This window comes from Rattus norvegicus, chromosome 17 (assembly GCF_021556685.1).
Source record: "Rattus norvegicus strain SHRSP/BbbUtx chromosome 17, alternate assembly SHRSP_T2T, whole genome shotgun sequence".
In the NCBI taxonomy this organism is placed as follows: Eukaryota; Metazoa; Chordata; class Mammalia; order Rodentia; family Muridae; genus Rattus; species Rattus norvegicus.
In genome coordinates, this window is record NC_141550.1 from 1,179,464 (window position 1) to 1,201,771 (window position 22,308).

The following is a 22,308-nucleotide window of genomic DNA, read 5'->3' on the forward strand; positions in this document are numbered from 1 at the left end:
ACAGTACTGGCTAATATCTCGGCAGTACTAGCCAAGAAGAGCCTTGCTGTCTGATGGAATCTGGGAGGAGACATGGAGGAGAGATGACTCTTTACCTGGTGAACCAGTTGCAGCTTGCCAGGCATCGCTCCAGCATCTCAGTGGAGGTAAATCCACAATTGCTTAGGTCTCATTCGCCTTGACATTGCCTTCCAAATTCGGGGCGTCGAGCAGAGTCCGCCTTTACCAGGCGATCATGTCTATGATTAGAACACTGGTGCTGGAGAATATGGGTGCTGGGTTCAGAGCAAGCTGCCAAGGGAGGACACTGGCAGCTAAAGGAGAGGAGAAGGTTCTAAGACATCAGGAAACAGAAGAGTCAGGGAAGGGCAGTAATACCAGACGCCCTGGTATTATCAAAAATAAGATTATTATATTCAGTCCTAGAAGGGACTCTCATCCAGTTTTTGAAACCAGACAAGACGTGAGGAAATGATGAGTGGTGAAGCCGAGGGTGTCGGGGATGGGATGCCCTGTTACACTGAGAGACTGCCAGCCATTTTCCAACTCCTATTACATGTCCATCAACACTACAACTGAATTAGCTACTGGGACCTTTGTTGCTCAACACAGAGCTGCCTGTGTGACCCAGAAGTAAAATATTTCTGAACAGTTTCCAAAACAGCTGGGTGTAGCCTCGTCTGTTTCCTTGAACTTTTTTCTACCCCTGTAACTCTTTCCCTCCTCCCTCTCTCCTCTTCCTCCCTTCCTTCCTCCCTTCCCTCCTTCCTCCCTTTCTTCTTCCCTTCCCTCCTTCCTTCCTTCCCTCCCTCCCTCCCTCTTACTACTTAAAATTCTGTCTATTGGAAGTATTTCAACCCTGAAGGAAACAAAGCTAAGGGAGTCCTGGAAGCTTTCCAGGTGCCCTCATACCCAGTTAGTCCACTGTAGTCAACAGCCTGCAGCGCACAGGAAGGAAGGACAAAGGTAAGACTCTTCACGAGGAGACCAAGTCATTGGTTTCCTGTTGAGTCCCTTCTGCACTTAAGCACAACCTGCCTGTCCTTGAGGCTTATGAAAATCTGAGCGGAACTGCGTTCAAACTCGTGTTTGCTTCCACGGATAGGAGGTCGTGGATTTTCATTACATGATGTCTTAGTCCTGGCTTGTAAACCCTGGTGGGCATTGCTGCTGTGATTATCACTTCCAGTACACTATGCTGTATTGAGGCCTGGGGTATGTTAATGTTTTAAGAATCTTTCCCCAGCTAAGATTTTTTTATATATAGCAGAGAAAGTGTAACAGAGATGCCAGGGTTGCATAGTGGATAAAATGGGACACAGTCAAATGAGCTCTCCTTTCCTTTGTCAGTTGCTCCTGAGAGTTAGCAATTCTGGTCTTAGAAATGGTCTGTGGAGTGACTTAGTGTGGGCGGGAGCCTCAGGAAAAGGAGAAACCTAACCACACAAAGGGATTTGAGGGCAATCGAACTAACGAGACCCAGGGCAGAGATTGAGCGAACCCCAGAATGACCTGGCCAAAGGCTTACCTCAGCCCTTCCTGCATAGCCTGAGCAATCTGTTCAGTCTTCCTCCCTCTGTCCCCCTCCTTCCTCCCTCTCTCCTCCCTCTCTCCTCCCCCCTCCCTCCCCCCTCCCTTCCTTCCATCCTCCTTCCCTCTCCCCTCCCTCCTCCACCCTCCCTCTGTCCTCCATCCTCTCTCCTCCCTCCTTCCTCTCTCCCTTCCTCCTCCCCCTTCCTTCCTCCACTCGGTCATTCATCCACTGATTCCTTCAGGCCGCTCTTCCTCCTTTTATCCCTTTCAGGAGAAATGTAGTTGATGGCACATTGAAGGGCAAAGGCAACAGCATGAACCTCATCATGAACTAAGGAACCATGTGCATCACACAGCTAGCAGACAAACTGGGCAGCAGAGTGTCACTTCTCAGTTCAATAATCTGACCCTAGGTGACCTACTCTATAGCTTTTGGCTCTCCTCTGGGAATGTGAGTGTGCTTTTTAGTGTATATATTTATCATTCATAATAGGATGTCTTGAAGCATGCACTCAAGGTGGAAGAGCCTAAGTGTGTTTTTCAAATGTTTTTTTTAAAATGGGGTGGGTTGAAGCACCTTGGCTTTGCTTTGTTTTGTTTTCAAATATCCCACTGTGGATGGCATAACAGTGGGATCATCAAAGAGCAGAGAAGTCACTCGGTGTGAAAAGGTAACAGGATGGTCTCAGATGAGAAATGCAATGGAGAACGGCTCTATAACTGGGGAAGTAGGGGAAGGGAAGCCATGGGACATGGGGAGGAAGGGCTCCTCCGCTGGGCTCCCAGACTGGGTGCCCAGGCCACTTCAGCAGCTGGCCCAATCCTGTACCAAAATGTTCTGTGTGGCCTCCACCTCCTCATTTGTGACTTTCTGCATTAGCTACCATCTACTGTGTGTGTGTGTGTGTGTGTGTGTGTGTGTGTGTGTGTGTGTGTGTGTGTGTGTGTGTGCCTTCTCTGATCAGGTCTAAGAGATGCAGTAGTTTATGGGTTTGAGAGACACATTTGGAGGGATGTTTGATACTATGCTCACTTACTAGAATACTAGTAGGTTCACTCCTGGGGCCTATGAACTCTCCAAACCAAGGGTTCCTTGACCAGATTTATAGTACCAGGTATATGTTTATTACTGTATAGCAAGCCTTAAATCCAAATAGAAGGCAGTTAATCACTCCCATAACATTCAGAGCTGTGTTTCACTCAAGTCCAATATTGTAATTCATAGGGTTCACATCACCGATGGATAAAACACTAGATGATTGCCCCTACTTAACTCTCAGCAGCCTACATAGCACCTCCCATTCTGTGAAAGCTACCAGAGTGGAGGAAGCTTTTTGGTCAGTACCAACTTGATTTCTCCATGTCCTGTGACCCATATTTGTGGTGTCTCCAGCAATAGGTTCTTACCATCAAGTTCTGCTGGGCAAGCAGGAGCAGTAGTAATAGTTAGTATTGCTCTACAGGTCTCCGGGGCATCACGACCAACAACTCAGAGGGGAAGGTGTTGCACACCTACCATGTGAGATTTGTATTTGGCAACCATGACTTCTTGGAGGAACATTATCCCCAGTGTAGGATAACTCCAATTAAATTCACATATATATGAAGTTTATAAAGTAGTAGGCTTTCACGTGGCTTTTCAAACATCCTTAATGTTAGCTGCCTTCTGCCTTGTTCACTGAGGCAAGCTCTCTCGGCAAATCGGGACTGACTAGCCAGCTCAGGGCCTCACACTCACCTAGCATTTGCATAGGTTCTGACATCCAAACTCTGGCCCTCATGCTTGTACAGAAAGCACTTTAACCACCGAGCCCCAAACCTTCTGTGCACTTCATGAAGAACTAGGAGAGAGGAGCTGAAGATGTCCAAACATGAAGAAGTAATAAGAGACGAGAAAGTTGTCTATCTGATGGGACGCAATGTGCTTTGCATCCACATACTGAAACACTGTGCCATACCCCATAAATACACAAGGTCATTGCACTGGGTTACAATAAACATGCCATAGAGAAAGAAAGTCTGTCACCTAAGCTAGTTCCCAGTGCTTGTTGGGAGCCTGTGATATAGAGATCCGTGTATTTGTCAAACTCCTGAAGGAACGGAAATTTTGGCCTCAGAAGGTTCCAAGGCAGTGACCTTGTTATTGTTCCTAGGGTAAGCTATTTTAATATTTCTCAGTATGTCAGCACCCGAGTGCTTCCTCCTAATCCCACGTGTAAAATCTATCTGAAAAGGCTGCCTAGAAACCCAAAGAGCACAGCGACAAAAGAACCCTGAGACAAGGGGACGTTTACACAGTCTCTTGAATAGCTGAGTTCCAGGGGGCCACAGCGGCAAATGCAGCAATTCATGTGCAACCAATCCTGAAATGTTCCTTGCAGGAGGTGAGTTTTGAGTCACATTTGTTTAAAGGCAGTGAGAGCCATTCACCGAAGCCAGGAAACTGGGGTGTGGGGTGGGGGGATGATCTCTCCCAAAACATGAATCTTAAAGCAAGACAGACCCAACTTTTTCCTTCTGCCCTGGGGGAATAAATTATCTCTAGGATGGAGGAGGGGCAGGAAGAAGATGGAGAGTTGCTCAAGGAAGCACCCTGGGCTGTATTCTGAAGCATGATTGGTGGGAGAGGTTAGTCCCTGAGGAACCAGGGCCATAGTCACTGAAGACTGACAGACTATAGAGAGTTGGAGTCTCATAGGTGAGTAGAGACAGTGGTTGGGATGGTTGAGGGAGAGAGCAGGGCAACTGGGGAAGACAATGAACCATGTGAGATGCACATGGGAAGCAGGGCTAAGAGATCCTTCCAGATTTACTAAGGTGAAATACTGTGATGTCAGCAAGATAGCTCACAGAACAAAGGAAATGCTTGCTGCCAAGCCTGATGATCTGAGTTCTATTCCCTGGTCCCATGTGGTCGAAGGAGAGAACTGATCTTCACATATGTGCCTTGGTGCATCACACACACACACACACACACACACACACACACACACACACCCTGCACAGGCATGCATGCACTCACACATGTAAGCAGAGAATTGACTTATAGTATTCAGTTATAACACATGCAAAAAAATTAAACTATTCTGATTTCTATTTCATTGGCCAGAACAAATTAAGCTGTGCCCATCTTGAGATGTGCCAAAGAGAGGGGACCAGAGACTTAGTAAGCAATGCATACTACACCCAGAGGTGCTGCATACATAGTTGCTTGGGGGCTTCTGTGAGGCCCTGATATTTGCAGGTTGTAGACCTTACAGGATGCTTGTGTGTATTCACAGACTTCAAGCTTCTGAGACATTTTCTTACCATCTCTTTTTATTTCAATTTCTTAAGGCACACTTCAAAATCTTGAGCTCAACACTTGTGATGATTGGTTTAATGGCCAACTTTGCATAGCATAGAACTGTCTGGGAAGAGAGTCTCAGTGAGGGATTGCTTACATTGGCCTGTGGATTTATCTGTGGGAGATATATCCATGTCTTAATAAGGTTAATTGACGTTGGAAGACTCAGTCCACTGTGAGTGGCACCATTCCCTTGGCAAGGGGCACAGAACTGTATAAGAGTAAAGAAATAGAACTTAGGGCAAGCGGACGAGTAAGCATGAACACATTTCTCCTTGCTCTTCACTGTGGATGTGATGTGAACAGCTGTTTGAGGTTCCTGACTTGACTTACCCACACCACTGGAATTGGAAGCTGAAACAAACTCATTTTCCTCTTATGTTGCTTTTTTTTTTTTTTTTGTCAGCCTGTTTTTTAATGCAACAGAAACAAAACTAGAACAAAACGGTAGATTTTGTTCAGCTTAAAGGGAATTGTCGACTGAATAAATGTTAACATCTGTGTAAAGACACACAAATAACCGAAAAGGACTTGGGTTAGGTTCTGAGGAGTCACCTGTGTAGAATGAAGAGCCTAGATCACTCTCTGGAAGACAGAGATACCAAATTGAGAGGCCGGAACGGCTAAGTGAAGAAGACTTGACAAGAGCAGACCCCAAACAGAAGCATGTTTGCATTGCATTCTGCATGGGCAGGCCCATACCCAAGGGCATAGTAGATACCAGGGAGAGGTGACTCCATGTACAGAAGGATCCATTTGTTGGCAAATAGCACCCCTGGGTAAGTGGACTGTGCCGAGGTCTTTAGCCTCTGTATTTAGTCATTTGGAGCAGTGGGTATCTGTTTTCTTTCTGTTAATGTGCTCCAAGATCATGCAGCTAACATGTCCTCTGTAGGTTAAAATTAAGATTGCAATGGTGGTATGCAATGTAAGAGCATGTTCATCTTCCTGTCAAAAACATATTAAGCAGGGACTGGGGAAATGACTCAATCAGTAAAGTGCTTGCTGAACAAGCATGGAACCTGGATTCAAATCCCTCGAACCCACGGAAAGCCAGACAACACTAGTGCAGATCTGTAATTCCAGGGCTCCTAAGGAGAAGTGGGAGGTAGAGCTAGGGGAGTTCCTGGCAGCCCCTGGGCCAGTGAGCCCTGTGAATATGGTGACAAACAGCAAGAGACCATGCCTCAAAACCAAGTGGAAGGCCGTGATAGATGCTCAAGTTGTACCTGTTACTATGGCAAGCATACAGTGGTGTGTATGCGCCTTCATTTACACACAGAAATACCCACACACACATGAAGATTTAAAAAACAAAAAGAAGGTGAATGGCTTCTGAAGACAGTAGGCAAGGTTGACGTCTGGCCTTCATGCATAGCCCCTGCCCACCACCTGGTTACACCCTATATGAACGGTGCAGTTGGAATAAGAATGATCCCCATAGGCTCCTATATTTGAATGCCTGGTTCCCAGTTAGTGGAACTGCTTGAGGAACAGGAGATGTGGAATTATTGGAGGAAATGTGTTGCTGGGGGTAGCTTTGAGATGTCATAAGCCCACACCAGGCCCAGTGTCTGTCATTCTCTTGGCCTACAACTTGTGGGTCTGAGGTGAGTTCTCAGCAGCTTCTCCAGCTTTATGCCTTCCTGTGTTCCACCATGCTTGCTGATGGGATGATCAGGGTCTAACTAGCCTCCAAGCAAATGCTTTCTCCTATAAGTTGCCTTGGTCATGATGTTTCATCACAGTAAGAGAACAGTATGCACGGCATGCGCAGATGCACACACGTCAAAGACCTCCGACTAGCCACTGTTGCAGGCACTTGAGAGTGTTGGATGAGACAGACGCTAAGATGTTCTACTGCGGTCCCGTGATGAAAACTGCCAGGGATGCTACTGGCAGGTGTTGTTCATCTCTCTTCCCTTTGGAGACCAACTGAGCTGCAGAGAGCTATATCCTTCAAGATTATGTCCCCTCTAGACAGCATCCACCTCCAGTGCCATTTCAGTGAGGGATACAAAGACAGCCTAAATTAATGGGTGTGAGACAATTACAGAGAGGTCCCATCTTTAGATGCCCCACCCAGGACACTAATGCTTCTGATTGATTGGTTGATTGATTGGCCCCAGGGATCAAACTCAGGGCATTGCACTTGTTAGGTACCTTTGTTAAGATACCAAAAAGGGCTTTCTGAGGTTTTTCTGAGAGAAAGGTAGCCTAATCAGGATTTACAAAATGCCAGCGTACAACTTGAATAACCAAACTCCATACGCAACTTCTCTGCTGGTGTTATAGACTAAGGAGGCTGACTGCTTAGAAAGAGGGAGTGAGCAGGGTAGGAGGAGAGGTCAGCAGGCAGCCTCTGCTCCAAAGAGTGACTCTGTAATTCAAACTGCTGTTAAAATCAGTGGCCAGACACATGAATCCTACGAGGGATCAGGCAAAACCACTCATTTGAAAATTAGGCCTTGAACTCTCCTAGGCACCCCCACATGTTCTCTCATCACCCCTCTGCATGGGTGCTCATACAGGCAGCAGAATGTACCGCACTCCATCCTATGCCCCCCACACTCTGTGACACACACACATGCACACACATGCTTATGCATACACATGTACACACATGCACACGCATGTGCACACAACAAGTGTAACTCATCATGAGTTATCTAACACAGCTGGAGAAGCCTGGGCTTCCACAGTCAGCTCTGTGCCTCCAAACAATTTGCTATATGTCTTATATCAGAGAGAAACTATATTCAGCTGCCAGTACAGAGACCCAGTAAAATTACTTAAACAAGATAAAGATTTGTTTATCTCCTGAATAAGGGAAACCAGATGTAAGAACAGAAAGATAGAAAGAGCTTGGATCCAAACAATTACAAATTCACCATAAAAATCCTGGAGTCTTCACATCTGGTGAGGAGGAGGCACGAGAAAGGAAAGGGGAGAATGCCCAGAGTGTTTTTAACCTTTTAAGGATCTTTCCCATAAACCTTAGCAACAACTTAGGCTCATATTTCACTGGCCCTAACTTGGTTAAGTGTCTCCTCTCTACTCTGATAGGCACATCATGATTTGTAGAGAAATTAATGATCAATTTTTGTATTTTTATGACTGAATAATTTATGCTGTAGAAATAAAATGTCCCCAAAGGCTTATGTGTTAAAGGCTTGGTCTCCAGTTGGTGGCTCTGTTAAGAGATGATTTGATTATGAAGGCATTCCTGTATTAAGGGACTGATGAGCTTGTAGCTGACACTGGGCTTTTAGGAACTGGAGTGTACTGGGAGGAAGTGGGTCACTGAGGTAGTAATGCCTTTGAAGGGCATATTTTGTTCACAGCCTTTTAAAATATGTATTTGAATTATTTGTAATTATGTGTGTGTGCGAGTGTATGTATGGGTCCATGAATGCAGATACCCTTGGAGGTCAGAGGCCTGAGATCCCCTGTAGTTAGACATACAAGATTGTGAGGTCTCTATATGAGTGCTGCTAACTTGGTCATCAGCCAGAATGGTGCATGTTCTCAACTGTTGAGCCATCTCTCCCACTTCTGCTCAAATGTTTTCTTTCTATCGCCCTCCTTCCTGGCTACCATGAGATGGGTAGCTTTCTCCTGCCACAACCATCTTGCTCTGATGTTTCTGCTTTGCCTCAGACCTCAAAGCAATAGAACAAGACAGACATGCTTGCCCCCCAACACCCAAAAATCTCTGAAACTGTGAGCCAAAATAAACCCTTTGTCCTTAGGTGGCTCTTTCCAGATAAGTTTTTCTTTTCTTAGAAGGTTGTGGGTTTTTTAGCGTTCTGATCAGCCTTTGTTTCTGTATTCTCTATGGTTACTATAGACAGCCTCTGTCCCCTTCTCTTACCCCATCCTATGTGTAGCAGACACTGTTCCTCTCTTCTCCACTGGGACCTTTCTTGTAGGGACTTCTGTCTGGGCCAGGCACATAGCTATCAGCTTGGCCTTGTGGGTTGGAGAGGTGTTGTTTCCTGGGGTCAGGGTATTCTGCCTCTCTTTATTGGAATTTCTCTTTACTGAAAATTCCCTACTTGATCGTTTCTGGACCCGCAATCATTAGAATGCTAACACGAACTTGAATAAAGACTCTCGCTAAAGGAGGGGTGGCAGACCATTCCAGGCAAAGCTACCAGCAGAAGCGGACTTCCCAGGCTGGGGAAGTGAAACTCACGTAAAGGAATTAAACGACACTGAACTACAGGGTACTGTGACTGAGTTAGCTCTGATTAGGCAGTGAGGTAGGACCCGTGACAACATCTCTTGATTGGATCACTTCTCTGTGGGCAGAGAGAACACATGTCGAACCAGTTTGAGGGCTCCTTACTGGCTCTGGGCAGCATGAGCTCAGAAGTAACCACTTTCAACCAGTTGAGGCATCTTGCCTCAACCTCCAACTAGTTCCCAGAATAACACCTGTGAAAGATCACTAGGCAGAGAAACAAGGAAGTATTCCTCCCTAAAAATCCCTTCTACCCTTGGCCTCCTTTCTTTATTCTTTATAAGGCAACAAACTTGAAAACTGTGGCCTACAGGTGACCACAGATCATCTGCACCCAAGGTAAGCTCCCAAGAGATGAGGGATGCTCAACACTATCAAAAAACCCCATTGCTGACTGAGGATAGGAGATAGAGAATGCTTTCCAAGTTCCGGAGAACCTATTATGAACTGAGAAGCATGTTGCACTGGCCAGCCTGTGGCCTGCGATGGTCTATTTATGCAAACCCCATGCTTAAAAAAAACTCCCAACGTTTTGTGAAGGAAATAGGGTCTCTTCATTCTGGTTGTGGCGTTTCAGTCCCTACCCTGAGACAGAGATTGAATGCAGCCAGGCGCCCACCCACTCAGCATGACAGGGCTTGAGATTTCTCAAGAAGGAAAGGACTTTATGAGAATGTGAAAAGGAGCCATTGGGTTACGTGATGTAGATCGCAAAATCCTTGATATTCCTGTCAGTTACAAGATGTTAGGATTTAAACCAATTTAAGGCAGACATTGTGACAAGCCTGTAATGCCAGCACTTGAGAGAATGAGGCAGGAGTTCTAGGTTATCCTTAGCTATAGAGAAAGTCTGAGACCAGCCTGGACTGTTTGAGACCCTGTCTTAAGAAACAAACAAACAAACAAACAACCCAAAAAAAACAAAGCAATCCCTACAGCACTTCAAATCTCCCTTTCCTTAAAATGCTAAAGTTTTCCTCACTTAAATACAATTTGTGTCCCTTTAAAGAAGCTAAGGGCAAAGACCCTCCTTCCTTCCAGCTTCTCGGTTACTCGTTTATTTTATATTTGAAACATTTCTGCATGTGACACAGGGGACCGGGGCAGACATCACCTCACCTCCTAGACTCTTTCTGTCTCCACATCACAGGGCTCCTGGGTATTTTTACATTATTATTGGTTGAAACATATTTAAAATATCTTTCCTCCATAAATACATGTGCGAATAGCTTCCTCGTCTCCCTACAATACCCACTTTATAGGTAGGAAGTAGTCATTGGGCAAATATTTTATGGAGAGGTTCATTACCTCAAAAAGAAAACTGTTTCACCCTTCCTACCAGAACTCAGATGAAACACTCCATGCTGCTTCTCTTCTCAGGATAGTTTTGCCCTTGTCAATCAAGGCACATAGCCGATTTTTTATTACAATAGTTGGTTATGAAGTAAGAATCAGAGGGGAAAATAACTACTAAAACTGGTTAGACAAACTGTGGGAAGGAATGTGTGGAACTCGAATGGAGTAACTTGGGATAGCAACCGTCCTGTTTGGAAGTAGCCACCTAAATCTAAAACCAGTTTGTAACTTTCACTAGGAAAAGTTGAAAGGTTTGGGCACGTTAACTGTTTCTCCAAATAACAGGTACCTGGTTCCATGCTGAACCCACAGAGACAAAAGAGCAAGCGGAGGAAGATAAGAGTCCTTTCTGTGTGAACTCTCTTGGCTCACACAGAGATCGGCACCCAGGAGCCAGCACTCCAATGGAATCCATCATCTCACACTTCCAATGGAATTCCCACCCCTACGGTTATATCATCTTCAAGTGAGGAACGTAGACCTTCCTGAAAGTTACCATGCAGAAAAGGGAAGGAAACTGGAAATCCCTCTCCCACCTTGGGTCGATGGGGGTAGCTAAGGGAAATGGGTGAATGGAGATTAAGACGAGGTGATTGACAAGCACCCAGCACTGTGAGCAGATAGGGGAGGGAGCGTAAGAATCTGGAAAACAAGTTACATCTGTTTGGGAAGAAGCTGTACTAAACCTCAGTCCTGCCTGCCAGATTAAATCTATCTTCCTACAGCTTCTCTTCCCCCAAAAACCCTAGCTTAGTCCCGCTAAAGACTTGCTGTTTCCCTGGGGCGGGGTGATGGCTCAGCCATTAAGATCAGTTACTGGTTCTTGCAGAGGATCTAGGTTTGGTTACCAGCTCTGGCGTAGTGGTTAGTAACCATCCATGACTCTAGTTTCAAGGGATCTGACACCCTCTTCTAGTTGCTGTGAGCTCTACACCTATGTGGTGCACATAGACACGTGCAAACAGTCATCACACAGGAAGACGAATATGCCTTCAAAGGGAGAGGGCTGGCATAGTTGCACATGACTTTAATCTCAATACTAGGAGGCTGAGGCAGAGAGAGGTGGGTCTTTGTGAGTTTGAAGCCTCATCAAAGAACAAACAAAAGAGAAATGATAGGCTGCTTCTGGACAGGAGTGACAACTTGCCCAGCCTGCTCAATCTAGTTATCCTGGAATCAACGTGTGTGTGTGTGTGTGTGTGTGTGTGTGTGTGTGTGTGTGTGTGTGTGATAGAGAGAGAAAGAGAGAGACTGTGTGTGAGAGAGAGAGTGTGTGTGTGTGATAGAGAGAGAAAGAGAGTGTGTGTGTGTGAGAGAGAGAGTGTGTGTGTGAGAGAGAGAGAGAGAGTGTGTGTGTGTGTGTGTGAGGGAGAGTGTGTGTGTGTAAGAGAGAGAGTGTGTGTGTGAGAGAGAGTGTTTGTGTGTGAGAGAGAAAGAGAGAGAGTGTGTGTGAGAGTGTGTGTGTGTGTGAGAGAGAGAGAGTGTGTGGTGTGTGTGTGTGTGTGTGTGTGTGTGTGTGTGTTTGGTGTGTAGGAGGAGCCTCACCCAGCAGTCATGTCTCCAAGGCAAGGGAGGACCAGGACCATTCTTTGGAAATAAATGAAGTTATATGCCTGTCTTAGTCAGGGTTTCTATTCCTGCACAAACACCATGACCAAGAAGCAGGTTGGGGAGGAAAGGGTTTATTCAGCTTACACCTCCACATTGTTGTTCATCACCAAAGGAAGTCAGAACTGGAACTCAGACAGGGCAGGAAGCAGGAGCTGATGCAGAGGCCATGGAGAGATGCTACTTACTGACTTGCTTCCCCTGGCTTGCTTAGCTTGTTCTCTTATAGAACCTAAGACTACCAGCCCAAGGATGGTACCACCCACAAGGGGTCCTCCTCCCCTTGATTACTACTTGAGAAAATGCTTTATCGCTGGGTCTCATGTAGGCATTTCCTCAACTGAGGCTACTTTCTCTGTGATAACTCCAGCTTGTGTCAAGTTGACACACGAAACCAGCCAGTACAATGCCTCTAGCCACAGGGCCACTGGACCTGATCCAAGTCTCCATATGGCAGAAAGGACAACCTTTGGAAGGAGAAACCTACCCCAAATCAGAGTGCTATACCTGTGCATTAATATGACAGCTGTGTCCTAGGATGGTGGGTGGGATGCTGCTGGGGTGTCTGGCAACTGGGTCACAATCTTACTGGCACATTAGACTCTCCCAAGGAGCTTCCAAGCCACACCCATGGAGTCCTAACTGAGAGACTGTCATCTGATGGCCTGAGTGGGCCCCTCAGTGGGACTGTGTTCATCCCAGGTACAATAAGAGAGTAGCTCTAGCCCTTGGTATCTGGAAATGGAAATTATGAAGACAACCTGTCTTATCATCTCCCCTTTTCCAAAGGTGGAGATAAGTAGGACAGGAATGCACACTGTACTTAGACAGCCTGCCTAGAGCCCATAGACTCTGTGTCTGGGTGTGCCGTGTCATTGCACATCTGGTTCGGAGCCCTACCCAGACTGTCATAATCCCGTATGATGAAGCTCTAAGGAATGATGAGAGGGAGAGCAGCCTAAACGTCCTGGGGTCCCTTGCCATAGGGTAGGGGGTAGGACCATTTGTGGACACAAAATCCCAGGGACAAGAGGACTCTGTTTTAGCAAATTGATTTTTAAGAAAAATATCAGAAGCAAAAGGCACATATGGGAATATTGTTATTGGAAAGAGCATTTGGGGAAAGAATTTTTATAAATGGAAAGAGCTTCGAGTTCAAGCCATATTTAAAAACATAGCCACATGGGTGGCAGGAAGGAGGGTAACAGCTGGGCTCAGATATTTCCCTGAAGTGATGAATATCAAGTCCCATTTAGCTGTCTTTCAAGGGGCCAAAGGAGTTCTGTGTGGCTCCTGTTTTCCCTTGGAAGTGCTGGGATAGCACCACTGAGTCTTAGTGAGTCAGCAAGCACGACCAATCATGGTAGCCATGGTCCATCTTCAGATACTGTTGCCTGGGGTGATTCAAGGTCTAGCCCTCTTGGAAATGGAGACAAACTGTGAATGAACTGGGAAGTTTGCTGGGACACTGGTACTTGGATGAAGATCTAAGTTTGTGGCATTAGGCCGAGGGCATAGCTCATGAGTAGAGCATTTGTTTAGCAAGCCCAAGACCTTGCTTGGGTTTGAGGCCTAGCACTGTGCCCATGTGCACACACACACACACACACACACACACACACACACACACACACACACACACACACCCATAAATCTAGGGCCCTTGACTCAGGGATCTCATGGGAGACATGTTTCCTTCCTTTCTTTGGCCCACAGTATAATAAAATGGATGAGTCTGGGATGTTTGGGGAGACATTTACTGAGGAAGTAGAATGATTCAGAAGTTGAAAGAAGGGAAGGGTGGATGGATGTGATTGATCTAAACACATCATGTTCCTGAATGAAATGATCAAAGAATAGACAAGAAGTCAGGTAGAAATTTATTTTCTGCAACTCTAAAGACTGAAGGAGCCAGGGAGATAGCAAAGGGAAAATCACTTTCCTCTCAAGTCTGAAGGACAAGAGTTCAATCCTCAGGACCCACCAAATGTGTAATCCCAGCACTCCTGTGGAAGTGAAGGCAAGGGAATCAGCTGGAAGCTCAACCATGCAGCAGTAGAAACAAGCGACAGCCTGCCTCAAAGCAAGGAGGACCAGGGAATCGCCTTCTGCAAAGTTGCCCTCTGACCTCCATACACTCAAGGTGCATGTGTGTCCCGCCCCCACAGTACATAAATTAAATGGATGAATAAACAAACAGGTGGATTTTAAAAGGAAGTCCAAGTAGCTACACCCTTCCCAGAAGAGCAACATCAAGACATCCAATAGCAGAGGAAGAAACATCCCCCAAAGTCGTTTTGTAACAGCCGCAATCTGTACGTGAAGAGCCCTGTGACCTAAACATTCACAAACACCTCCCTACACAGTGCAAGGGGATTATTTATAATACCAAATGGGGCGAGGGTTGACCAAAAATTTAAAGAATTAGCATTCTGTCTTTGTACCCCCTCAAATTTGTGTCTTTTTAGTACACAAAAATCCATGGATTCCCTTCCAAACAGTCCCCACCAGTCTTAGGCTATTCTAACATCAATTCAAAAGTCTCAAACCCAGAGTCTCTTCTGAATCAGATGGTCAAGGTACAGCTTCATCCTGGGCAGATTCCCTTCCTACAGTGAGCACAGGATACCAAGAGCTTTCCAAAGGGAAGAAACAGGAAGGAAAGAGGAGGAACAACAGATCTCAGGAGAGATTAGGGGAGGTGGGTAGTGGTGGTGGTGGTGGTGGTGGTGGTGGTGGTGGTGGTGGTGGTGTGGTGGTGTGGTGGTGGTGCTTGAGAGTGACAGAGAGCCTTAGGTGGGTAATAGCTTTGGTGGATATGGAGTCCTGGGAAGTCAGGAACCACTAACCTCTCCTCAGGCCAGTGGCTTCTGGATCCTTTGTCTCATAACTCAAAGAAAAACTGAATTTCACAGACAACAGAGAGTGAATCTGAGAGAGTAATTTCTTAAAGGTTTACAGGCGAGAGTTTAAGACATAGAAAGCCTTCTCTGGAAGGTGGCCACCCACCATAACACTCTGGACCATAAAGCTGGAGGAACTGCTCATTTTCCTTCAAATGTCTTTCTCACTATGTGTGTGTGCACGTGTGTGTGCAAGCACAAGCCATGGCACATGCAGGGATCATAGGACAGCCTCAGGTGTCTCTACTTTTGTTGGGGGGGGGGATAGGCCTGGACTCTTTTCTGATTTAAACATTTGTCTTTGTGCCAAGGCTACACTGCTGACTGTTGCTGCTCTGGCCACTAGCACCTACCTTTAGAGAGAAGGAGGGGATTTGGGAAGGACGATATAAAAGATCCACGAAAGGGTCAGACTATACCACCCAAGGGCTCGTTGTAAGCCCCTATGTTTCTCTGCTGGGACAAAGCTAATCTTGCTTACCCTGAACCCCCAACCCATGTGTGTATGTGTGTGTGTGTGTGTGTGTGTGTGAATGTGTGTGAGTGTATGTGTGTGTATGTGTGTGAATGTGTGTGTATGTGTGTGAATGTGTGTGAATGTATGTGTGTGAATGTGTGTGTATATGTGAGTGTGTGTGAATGTGTGTATGTTTGTGAGTGTGTGTATGTGTGTGAATGTGTGTGTGTGAATGTGTGTGTATATGTGAGTGTGTGTGAATGTGTGTATGTTTGTGAGTGTGTGTGTATGTGTGTGAATGTGTGTGTGTGAATGTGTGTGTGTGAATGTGTGTGTATATGTGAGTGTGTGTGAATGTGTGTATGTGTGTGAGTGTATGTGAGTGTGTGTGTGTGAATGTGTGTGTGTGAATGTGTGTGAGTGTATGTGTGTGTATGTGTGTGAATGTGTGTGTATGTGTGTGAATGTGTGTGTATATGTGAGTGTGTGAATGTGTGTATGTGTGTGAGTGTATGTTTGTGAGTGTGTGTGTGTGTGTGTGTGTGTGTGTGTGCTAGTGGTGGTACTTGTTCTTGTGAGGAGGTTTCATGCAGCTCAGGCTGACCTCCACCTCTCTATGTAGCTGAAGATGACCTTGAACTTCTGACCCCACCCCTGTCTCCATCTCCCAGGTGCCAGGATTACAAGTCTATGCTACCTCACCCAGTTAATGCAATGCTAGGACTCAAACTCAGAGCTTTGTGCGTTTTAGGTAAGCACACCGCCAGTCGAGCTACACCCTCAACCCTTCTTGCTGTTCGTGGTATGTATTTTTGACAGGCACTGGCAGGGTCAAGGGGCAGACTCTGGAATTCACCAGTGCACTTGTGGGGTCAGAGAACACAGTATGGAGGGAGCCCCTCCAGCTGTGCCCACTGGGGGTCTGGTGTGTGTCCGGTACGTCCTGAGAAGGGATTTTCTTTCACATATTCCATCTCTGGTCTTCACAGAAGTATATGTGGATTTTTAAAGTGATACTCAAGGGTTCACCTCGATCCTTTCCTGTTAAGTTGTTTTTCTCCGTGTGGTATATGAGATGACTGACCATCTATCCAGGTTAACTGAGTCCTACATTAATTTGATTAATTAATTTAGTGACTACTTAGCAGGCTATCCCAGGACACTTGTATTAGCCACTTCTCTCTTATCTGTAGTGGCTTACAGTTAATTTGGCAAGGAAAGCATACCTTAAGGACCATGAGGCGGCTGGTTGCTCTGTGCCAGCAGTCGGGAAAGCAGAGAGAAGACAGACAGAAGGACCCCACTATAAAACCACGCCACTTGAACCCCAGTGACCCACTGTCTCAGTGAGACTCCATCTCCTGAAGGTTCTACAGCTCTCCAGAACAATGCAATGAGCTGGCGGGAATTCCACATTTAAACCACAACTATGCACCGTTCCCAGCTTCCTAATGCCATGTTATATTATGCTAATCAGCATAAGCTGTATAGTGTGTTTCTGCCTCTCCTTAAGCACAGGCAGTGGAGTCTAGGGGAAAGGAGTTAGGTCACTGGAGGGCCTTTGAAGAGAGAATCGGGGCCCCTTCAGTTTCCTGGACACCTCGATGTGATCAGTTTTCTCCACCATACACTCCCCTCAAAATGAATTCCCTCTTCACCGCCACAAGACAATGATGGTGAAGTCACCGTGGACTGCAATCTCTGGAACTGAGACAAGCCCTTCCCTCCATGAATCCTTTGCCTTAGGTGTGTTCTCACAGCCATGGAACGCTGAAGCTAACAGTGAGCACGACGGTTAGCTACAGAGGCTGTCCTGGTTTGTATTGATTGTCAGATCGGCAGGCTCTAGAATCACCATGAAAACAAATGGCTGGCATGCTTGTGAGGCAGATTGTAAGCTGGATTAATTGAGAAAGGAAACCTACTCTGACGTGGGCAGTTTCATCCCACAGACTCAGGTCCTGGACTATACAAAGAGGAGAAGGCAGCCTGGCCCCTGTATTCATCTCTCTTTTCCGGTCTGGGGACAAAATTCGAGCAGCTGCATCAAGCTTCTGTCACTACGCCTACTGTACTACGATGGACTGTAGGTGAAAGCCTTGAGACAGACCAGACCAGAACAAACCTGTCCTCCTGTAAGGCACCATTGTTGGGTGTTTGTTAGTGATGCCTTGGCTCTGAAGCCAAGCTGATGGAGTTCAGACACAAGCCATTACTCTGGCAGATTCAGAGAAGCACTGCAGCGCCCCTGGCCTCCAGTGCTGACTCAGCATGCATGGGGCTTTGTTGTTTCTTATAAATCAACATAGCAAGTATGATGAGCTGCCATGTGCACAGTGGTGGTGCCCTAGACTTTCCTTAGAGCAGGTGCCCTCTTTAACTGGTTCTGAGGATACAGGTGGTATTTGTGAGTGATCCTATAGAGACCCACAAGGCAAGGGGCCAAGGTGGCCTCTGGCCAACTGTCACTGGGTGCTGAGGCTGTCACTCTAATACTACTGCAAGCATAGCCATCTGCTGACAGCCACAGATCCTTTCCTGTTGGTGTCCCAGATGAAATTTTGGCGCTGGCTGACCGCTGGACTGCAGCTCATGAGAGACCCTAAGTTAGATCATTTAGATCCAGACCCTCAGACCATGGGAGATAAGGGCAGAGGATTGCTTAAGCTGGTAACTGTGTAGCAATCTTGTAGGCAATAATAGATAACTTTGTATTTACTCTCAGTATGACCTCGAGAAAGTCATTAAATCAATTTATGCCCTAATTTCCTCATGCAGAACGTGGAAATTAAGCCAATGTTGCAGGTCTGGATGAGCATGAAGCAAGTTAACTGGAATATGTTTAAAGCCATCCCAGCTAGAGGTAACTTGTCACACATAAATGTTGCCTAGTGCTTTTAGAGCACCAGCAGATTCTGTGGCCTTTCAGGAACAGCCTTCTCAGATCAGCAATTGCTCCTTCTGCCTGTCCTCTCTGCTGGCAAACCTAAACTAACACTCTCTCTCTCTCTCTCTCTCTCTCTCTCTCTCTCTCTCTCTCTCTCTCTCTCTCTCTGCAGTTAGAGATTTTCTCAAAGCACAAAGCAATTTCCCTGGGAGCATGGCCCAGAACCTTCTCTGGGGATCTTTCAGCACCATAGAAAGGGCAGGTAGCAGTTTAGCTTGGCCAGTATGCGGGGACCCAGAAGCACAGCATAGCTGTGGATATCTGCTATATTCATATTTCTTATACTGCATTCCTGTAGGGGCCAGCAGAGTATCAGAGAACTGTGCCGAGAGAATTCTTCCCAGCTCTGAAGACCAGAGAAAGACTTCCTGCCTCTCAAGGGTCCTTTCGCTTTTCTGCCACGAACTCCCAAACTCTCCTCCTTGCATCTGATCAACTTCTACACTTCCTGTCAATCTCCTTTATGCACCGCTTCTCCTGCATCAGCACCTTGCCTTCAGATCAATCTTCTGCCAGGGTCCAGCGGGGCACTCTATGCTGGTTCCTTTTTCTTCATAGTACTTTATGTGTGTGACCCTTTCTCTTTCCCATCCAACAGGCCCTTTTGGTTTTGTGGCAGAACAAGGCAGGAAGAGAAAGATATGAAGATTAAAATGTGGGAGAAAGGACAGACCACAGCCAACCATGAGCCATGCGTAATGAGAGCAGGAGAAAAGCTTGAGACCTGTGAGTGACAAGAGTGACCCATAAAGGATTGAGACTCTAGTGAACCAGAGCTTCTAAACCTCCAGGCTCTGGCCTACATTCTAAAGAGTGTCTTTCCCTTCCTCAATAAGCTGTCTATGTCTGCCACTATCCATGTATCTTTCATCCAATGAGTTCTTCATGAACACAAGAACCTGGAAGTCCCAGCATGTGCTTTCCAGGCTTTGATCCATGCTTCTGACAGTTTCACATTTCACCTTTGTCCCTTCTTCCCACCTTCCCTTGATCTGGTGGATGTTTCCCATTGTCCCCCAACATCAGCTACCTAATGAACACGCGTGGCCAAGGAAAGATACCAAGGAAAGCTTTGCTGGTTGGCTGATTTACACTCTGCTAAGGATGGGTGACACTACAACTGAGAGAGTGCTTACCTACCAAGTGGGCTGTGGGCTCCACATCCAACACACACACACACACACACACACACACACACACACAGAGAGACAGACAGACAGACAGACAGACACACACACACACACACACACACACACACACACACACACAGAGTATGAAGTGACCCTCACCAACACTGAGACTAAGAGCAAAACAGACATGGTCTAAGTGAGCTGGGATTGGGTTCTGATCACAGGGATACAACCATCGTTTCGGGATTCCTAATAGACACTGCAGACTACAGAGCCATCCTGTTGGTGATGTCCGATCTGTCACGCAAGAGTGTGCATCTTCTCCAGTGGCTGACAGGACTGACCACTCCAAGAAGGAGGCAAGCTCACACTCACTCTCAAGAGTAAGTGACTGATTCTAACGTTAGCTTCTTTCAGTGCACGGGATTGAGGATAGAGGAGTTTGGAAGTAGAACTTCTGCTGCAACTGTGCAGCCTTTGTGGGAGGTGCTTCTGCCAGGGGTGTCCTACCTGCGTGTTGCTGCCACTCAGAGGAAGGCGTCACAGCGTGCAAGTTCTCTTTCAGCACAGGAAAGAGAATTATTTTCAGGGATGACTTTGTCACTGGCTTTGTAACATGGCTTTGTGACTACGGGCAAAAGTCTTCCTGGATATAAATTACCCTCCAGAGAATGAGACCTGCTATGGAAGGAAGGAGGGAGGGAGGGGAAGGAGGAAAGGGAAGGAAGGAAGAGGTTTGCTCACAGACCCAGTATTGTTAGCACCAGGAGCACTCGAGCTTGCTCTTGTAACACTGCCCCCTCCCAACCCCCATTTACCACTCTCCCTCTCCCTCTCTCCTTCTGCCCTTGAGAGACACTGTAGTTGTGTGGGTGGGTGGTCGGACAAGTGGGTGGATAGACAGACGGAAGAGGGAGTTTCCTTCTTGGGATTCTTGTAATTGGTATGTGGTTTACATTCCAATCATCTGGAAGACTCTGATATTAATCGGAAACAGCTTGAGCTCCACTTGCCTTGGGATGCTGAACTCAGGCAGAGGTCTCTGTTTCCTTTCCTACAGGTTAACCCCTCTCCAAGTGTCTGTCAGCTTCAGTAACGTGGCTCTCATCTGGACGAAGAGCACCATTACACAGTTCAAAAAACAAAACCAAACCCAAGCAGTGCCAAGAAACGTCCAGCAGGGCTGGAAAGATGTCTCAGGGCTCTGGGCTGCTGGCTGCTCTTCCAGAGGACCTGGGTTTGATTCACAGCACTTGTGCAGTGGTTCACAGCTGTAGCTCCAGTGCCAAGAGATCCAGTGCCCTTTCTGGCTTCCACTGTCTGTGTGGTGCAGACAAAACACCCATGCATATACAATTAAATTTAGAAATAAATGTACAATGAGGTTACTGGTGGTTCTCCCCCAAAGAAATATTAATAGTTGTATAGTTGCAAAAGATTTCCACTCTCCAACCAGTAAAGGTTATATACATTTTATTTACATAAAAATAATTTTTCTATACCCATAGCTTGAGCCCTTCATGATTTTACTTACTACATATTAAAGATCTAGTTCATTCTACTGCACTGCATTGTACGCTGAATTCGCATGTACTGATAGCTGCAGTTCAAGCTCTAATGATTACCACAGACTGGGTAGCTTTGGAAACAGCAGTTCAGTTTTCACAGTTCTGTAGGTTGGGGTGTGTAAGACCAAGCTCCCGTCAGACTGAGGGTCTAGCCAGGACCCACTTCTTGGTTCCTCTGTCTTACTAATCCCTCATACGTCTCTTCCTACAAGGCGCTGATCAATTAAAGTGGTTCACCGAGCTTGGAACTTGGATGGAATTACTTGTTTGATGTATTTTTGTCCTCTCTGTCTGGAGTAAAAAGGCATATAGTCCCCAGGGAGTCATGCAACACTTGCTACCTGGACATGAACAGGACAGAATCAAAAATGACTGGGAAGAACAAATGCATGGCCCTTGCTACTTGTGGTAAGACACGCAGCTGAGGCTAAGCATCTGAGGATAGCCTATCTGTGGACTGACCCCACGAGGGGCCCACTGCCTCCTGCGGTTATGGTGGTGTGACTTCTTACTGTGGCCACAGCTGTGAGGTCCCTACTGTTAGGTAGAAAGACTCATGACTAAGGCTGAACTGTCTGAATGTGGAATATCTGAGGGGGGGAATCCCAGATGGTTGTTTTCTTCTATAAGGTATGAAGGGGCACTCCTCCTCGATACATAGTGTCCTCGGTATGAAGACCGTGAATAAAAGAAATGGGTCAAGAGTTAAGGATGGCACCCTAGAAGTAGAACATATTGGGTGTGAGAGCGTAGGCAGCCATTCGTGGCCTCTGCTATGGCAGTATTACATGCAACTGAGGTGCCACCTATGGGAAGGGGGACATTCCATGGACGACACCCTCTGCATTAGCCTCTGGTTTGGAATGAGAGGTAGAGGACATTGGATAGCAAGGAGAGAGATAATGATGTGCAAATGAGGGCGAATACCACTAAAGTCACATCCTCAACCCAGAGAAGAGAACCCATGATTCAGCATGCAGACAGGACCTCAGTCACAGTCCAGGAAACCGATAATTAGGGAATACTTTACCGCTAAACTGCTTGAATTGGAAACAGCTTTTAAACAAGAATTGAAAGAGGCTCTTAGAACCTGGTTCAAGAGGTGCGGATAGAATCAGCCAAGCATCACGAAAGCAGAGAAACGCAGTGACCTAATTCCTCATCTTTCCTTGAGACAAGGGTGTCAGGACCTGAAGCACTGTGGGAAATCAGGC

General features: G+C 46.4%; 1 protein-coding gene and 1 long non-coding RNA gene across 11 annotated transcripts in view; one reads left to right on the forward strand and one right to left on the reverse strand.

Moving 5' to 3' along the window:
• Positions 1–22,308, reverse strand: part of Ercc6l2 (ERCC excision repair 6 like 2) — a 155,967-nt gene that overhangs the window by 10,680 nt on the left and 122,979 nt on the right. The gene's annotated exons all lie outside the window — the stretch shown is intronic.
• Positions 664–21,346, forward strand: LOC147999921 (uncharacterized). 8 transcript variants are annotated; one of them, XR_015641367.1, is made up of 6 exons: positions 671–966; positions 16,121–16,200; positions 18,228–18,312; positions 18,995–19,122; positions 19,751–19,909; positions 20,587–21,346. It is a non-coding gene; the product is annotated as an uncharacterized LOC147999921 (long non-coding RNA). The 8 variants fall into 8 exon arrangements; XR_015641370.1 differs by having other exon boundaries at positions 683–966; positions 19,783–19,909; XR_015641368.1 differs by lacking the exon at positions 671–966 and adding an exon at positions 3,747–3,917.